The sequence below is a fragment of the Aquarana catesbeiana genome, linkage group LG02 (assembly GCF_042186555.1).
Source record: "Aquarana catesbeiana isolate 2022-GZ linkage group LG02, ASM4218655v1, whole genome shotgun sequence".
Taxonomy (NCBI): domain Eukaryota; kingdom Metazoa; phylum Chordata; class Amphibia; order Anura; family Ranidae; genus Aquarana; species Aquarana catesbeiana.
The window spans coordinates 240,842,534-240,848,533 of record NC_133325.1 but is presented as its reverse complement, the minus strand read 5'-3'; positions in this window follow the sequence as shown (position 1 = coordinate 240,848,533).

Here is a 6,000-nt window from a genome sequence, read left to right as displayed (position 1 = left end):
CTGTTATGGGTGCAGGATGGTTAAGGAGTTTGTCCTGACTCTTTGCAATCTGTAGGCAAAGAAAGTATCCCGATCGCCACACACTGTGCAAGCCTGTACATCACACAAGTAAAAGCAGCCTCAACTTGGCTTCGTCTAAGCCACAGCTTGAACTCATTTTGCTCCCACCCATGGGCCTTAATCATGGAGGTAAAAATTCTTTGTGGCAGAGGAGATATATTGCATTATGAGCCGCTGTTGTGATTAGATAAACAAGCAGCACCAGGCGTGAACTGAGAAGGGCAAAAAGAAAAGGAACAAAGAAGAAAAAGAAGTGCACTGCAAAGTATATCAATATAGAGCCAGTGACCACCTCAGGTCTCTTCATATATGGTAAAAAGGTAAATATATATTTATTACTGTCATGTTTTCAGGCACGCTTCAGTCATAATGTACCAAAAGGATACAACCCCTAATCAGAAAATAAATGTAAAGTGACCAAAAATAAATAAATTAAATAAATAAATAAATAACCTATGGCAAAGAACACAAACAAACTCCTAAAGATGCCTAGCCCACCCAAACTAAAAAGTATTTATTTGTTTTATTATCATAAACATGTTTAACCCCTTAGATCTGGCGCCTGCCAGCCCTTTAAGGGCTTTAGAAGCTGGGAGGTGGGGTGGGGCTTATGGTCATGTGACCATCGTGATTGGATGTCAGAGTGGTCACATGATTGAAAATGCAAGTAGCGATCGGCAGCTTTCAGTTAGCAACCGGTAACTGTGCTGGAAGCGCTGAACAGCCACATATTTGCGTGTTCTGAGCATAAAGAGGTTAAACTATATTAGAAAGTTAAAAATTAAAAAGGGAGTAAAATGCATATTCATGAAAATGCAGAAATGTCTTCTATCCCAGCACTATATCATAATGCATATTACACGTGTTGTATGTATAATGTTGCTCTGAATGGTAGGGAAGAGTAAACAAGTAGACATGATGCAAGAACATTAGGTCAGAGATTAAGCCTCGGGGCAGGGGAGGGGGGAAAGGGGAGAAGGGGGGTGAGAAGGGAGGAGGAGGGAGGGAAGGAAAGAAGGACAAGAAAGGGGAGGAAAAGGGAGGAGAAGGGGAAGAAGTGGAAGGGAAACAAAGGGGGAGGAGGCGGTGGGGTAAAGAGGGGAAAAGAAGGGAGGAGGTATGGGAAAGAAGAGGGAAAAAATGGGGTAAAAAGTCAGAAATTATTCATACTAGTGGGTAATATCCCACTTATAATTAAGGCTAGAAATATGCAATTTGTTTCAGTCCAAACACAAATTCGGACAATTTTTTGTTTTTTTGGAGACTCGGATGTATCCAAACCTCCAAATGAAATAGTAATGAATTTTGTAGAAGTTCATTAAAATTCATTTAGTTTATTTGTTTTCTAACGAATTCCAAATTTTCAGAACGATTAGAATTCAGATTGGTCGAAAAATGATCAATTGATTCAAATTCTGTGTGAAGAATAGCTGGTTGTTAAGCAGTGGGTCTGGAAGCCGGCTGCCACATCCTTAACTACTTCTGGACCACCTGCCGTCAGTATTTTGATGTATTTTGATGTTGAATGCCGTAGTTATGGCAGCAGATAGCTGCCATAACCTCGGTATTTTCTTCCATGGCAGACGGTCTGCTTTAGGATAAAAGTGGTTTCCATGGTGGATTCGCCGCAAGATCACTTTTATCGGCGGCGGGAGAGGGGCGTAGGCAGCTTACCGGATATGTCGGTAGCAGCGGAGACAATCCGATGCTGTCCCCTGAGAGGCAGGAAGTTTAATGAGGGAATGATGGCCCCCACTCTACTCAATGTCATTGAGTTGAGTGGGGGCAATGTCAAACGTCACTTGCGCCCAATGGATTTAAAGGGGAACATTTTTTTTATTGAAAAAAAAATACTTTTTTTATTTTATATTTTTATTGCATTTAAGTGTAAATGTGAGATCTGAGGTCTTTGTGACCCCATATCTCACATTAAAGAGGTCCTGTCATGTTTACATTCCTTGTAATAGAAATAAAGGGACAGTGTAAAAATAAAAAATAAAAAGTAAAATAAATAAGAAAAAATAAAAATGTTAAAGTGCCCTGTCCCTCCGTGCTCGCGCAGAGAAGCAAATGCATAAATAAGTCACGCCCGCATATGTAAACGGTGTTCAAACCACACATGTGAGGTAACGCCAGGATCTCAAAACTGGTAACTTGTAGAAATTTTTAAACAACACCTATGGAGATTTTTAAGTGTCAATGTTTTTCGCCATTCTATGAGCAGGCGCAATTTTGAAGCATGACATGTTGGGTATCAATTTAATCAGCGTAACATTATCTTTCACAATATAAAAAAACTTAACTTGTAAACACCAAGTGTAAAAAATAGGCTTTGTCCTTAAGTGGTAAGCAGAGCTCCAGCTTCCCCATCTCCAAAAATTAAAAGTCAGCAGCTACAAATGTAGCTGGCCAGCTAAGACCTGTCCTAGGTTGCTAATGTGACTTACATGCATATACAGCTAGACCTGATAATAACCTTAATATAGTTTGTATGCTCACATGTGAGTGATAAAAACAAAATTGAAACCAGAAAGCATAGAGTTAAGTCTTTGTGACTCATCATGGAGTTTTTGGCCAATCACAGCCACTCTCACACTGAGCAAGAGTTTTGGCCAATCACAGCCAGCCTTACACCTATTATTTTGTCTGGAAATTACCCAGCACATTGCTAGATCTCACTATATCAGAGAGAGTGGACCTGAACAGATTGCAGATCCAGCCAGAGTTCAGTTTTATGGAATCAAGTGGCCAAAATAGGTATTTAATACAGTTATATATGTTACTATTGTTATATAATGTGATTCGAACTGTATACTGAACTAGTTAGGTGTTCACTTATAGGTCCACCAAACAAACCAAACAAACATCACCAAACAAACAAGCAAACAGGCGTGCAAACTGCAAATTGCAATATCAAACAAGTAAAACTATTTCTTAAGCCTCAGATATACCTCTCAGAGAGATCATAAAGTGTCTAAGGAACTTTAAAGTGAAAGTACAGATACTGAAGAGAGAAATACATCTACCATTTTATGTAAAATGACAAGATTGAACAGTTGAATCGCCATTTTGTTATACTTTATTCAACACATGTTTGTACATGCACTGCCTGCTGCTAAATTGTCAGTGTTATATATGAAGAAAAGCTGAAGTTAATAAAGAAGATATCATAGAGGTTTGGTGTGCTCTTTAAACCTACTGCTTCCATAGAACGGCACAATAAAAAAGCAAATGCTCTTGCGCACTGGTGTGTTGGCTAGGTGATTCAAAAAGATCAAAATGGATAATAGCTTTCGGCCTTGCTGCCCTTCAGGATAGGGATATCCTAGTAATAGACAAAAACACAAAGAAAAGAGGGCACACCAGCCTAGTGCATTATCTTTTGGTACATTTATTCAGAAAATATATTGAAAACTACTCACAAAGGTAGGAGACAATCACGCTTAAAAAGGTCTTTGACATATGGCAGTCCGTCTACTGATTGCAGACTCTGAGTCCTGGAGGGTGTACATACGAACCGCTACTGGCTGACGCGTTTCAAAGGCATTCCTTCTTCATCAGAGCCTAACCTTGTTATTCTCTTGCAGCTACTTATATATGTGTATACTTCAAAGAGACACATTCTAGATCTACTCTATAGCTCCTCCCCCCAAAAAATGGGTGATCCGAGAAAGGAGGCGGGCTATAACCAGATGTTTATATTAGGCATATATTACATTTAAATTTAAGTTTATGTTTAAATTTAAGTTGGGTTTGAATATGCATGTGTATGCACACCACAAGCATCTATACATACCTACACATACGAATACACACACATGCATACACACATGCACACATATATAGGAAAAACATATGTGTGTGAGTGTGTACATGGGAACCACCAGCACCAGCACCTCACTAGGAATCAACCCACATCCACAGGTTCATTTATATTATATATATATATATATATATATATATATATATATATACCTGTGTATATCCCTGATCACAGGCTGCGGATAGGAAAGACTCACAGGGCTATAAACAGGGCAGTCATAATAATAGTAATGATGATGACAGTAGTAATGATAGCTTCATCTCCATTAATATAAATTAGCCTGTGGATGTGGGTTGATTCCTAGTGAGGTGCTGGTCTCTTTGAAGTATATACATATATAAGTAGCTGCAAGAGAATAACATGGTTAGGCTCTGATGAAGAAGGAATGCCTTCGAAACGCGTTAGCCAGTAGCAGTTCGTATGTACACCCTCCAGGACTCTGCAATCAGTAGACGGACTGCCATATGTCAAAGACCATTTTAAGCGTGATTGTCTCCTACCTTTGTGAGCATTTTTCCATAGAACGGCGCTAGATGAATTATAGAATAAGAGATAGTCTTGTTCGGACTAAAAGGTCAGAAATGAAAATTCTTCTAATGCCACAGCGCATAAGGCACTTCATAGTGCTGTGCCTGCCACAACAAATACTACAGCTGTTGACTTTTTAATAATAGGAGAATTACCTGTCCAGGGATCCTGCGATGCTGGCACCCCAGCTGATTTTTCAATCGGCTCTCGGGTGCTGCCATTCCTTGTCATGGAAACTGGCAGTGAAGCCTTGTAGCTTCACAGCCAGTACCCTACTGTGCATGCGCAAAGTGCGCTGTGCTTTCTGAATGGCCCGGCGATGGTGAAAGGAGAAGGGGGGCCTAACTTCTGGGGGACCTCACCATGGTCAAATTTTATAGTACCCCTGCCCATTCACCAAAAATGTGTAAAAAGTGAATAAAGACAGCAAACGAGTTTTTGACAATTCTTTTATTAAAAAATAAAAAACAATGTTCCCCTGATGTAGATCCATCTCACGCCACCTGCCGCACCCAAAAAAAATAACTCCGGCCTTATTGACCACTCCCCGTAGACTGCCTGTTCATCCATTTGACATTTATTTTATAAGTAAGGGTTAGGGTCATCTGGTGATGCCCCCTGATGACCACGCCCCCTTGTGACGTCATCAACAAGAATGCACCGGTCAGTAATGTCATAAGGGGTTGGGTTACCTGCTGACGTCATTAGGTGACTCTGCCCCTTACCTATATAAGAAATGTCAGACAGAGGAGCATGCAGTCCATGGGAAGCATTCGTCTGAGGGTTTATTTTCTTTTTTTTGGGCTCAGCGGTGCGATGGGCGGCGTGAGATAGAGCTATATTGGGGGGGCATTTTCATTTACATAGGGGGGCTGGGATCTGGGGGCCCCCTTTGTGAAAGGGGGCTTCCAGATTCCGATAAGCCCCCTGCCCACAGACCTACACAACCACTGGCCAGAGTTGTGGGGATGAGGCCCTTGTCCCCATCAACATGGGGACAAAGTGCTTTGGGGTGAGGGGCAGAGACTCCCTGGGCTGAAGCACCCACCCAAAAGTGTCCTGGGCAGAAAGGGGGGAAAGTGCCTGGTATTGAAGTGATTAAAGTGGAATTCCATGCAAAATCTAAAATCCCTGCATCTATAGACACCAAGGATCTAACACTAACCTCTCTATTCCTGTAAAGAAAAGATGAGTATACATACCTTTTTGAAAGCCGATCTGACCCGCTCCGACCCGATCTCCAGGGCTGGAAGCTCTGCAGAAGACACAGACGACAATGGCTGTGAAATGAATGGGAAGTGACGTCACCCATAGAGTTACTATGAGGCTTCTGTTCTCCTCCGTCTCCTCTGCACCCGCCTACACATAGAAGCCACGGCTGACAGCTCAGCGTGGGATCTTTACAGGGATAGAGAGGTTAGTGTTAGATCCCTGGTGTCTATAGAAGCAGGGATTTTAGATTTTGGATGGACTTCCACTTCTTCTTCCACTTAATAACCAACTATTCTTCACACAGTATTCAAATCGTCGATCATTTTTCTACCGATCCAAATTTTAATCGTTCTGAAAATTTGGAATTCGCTAGAAAA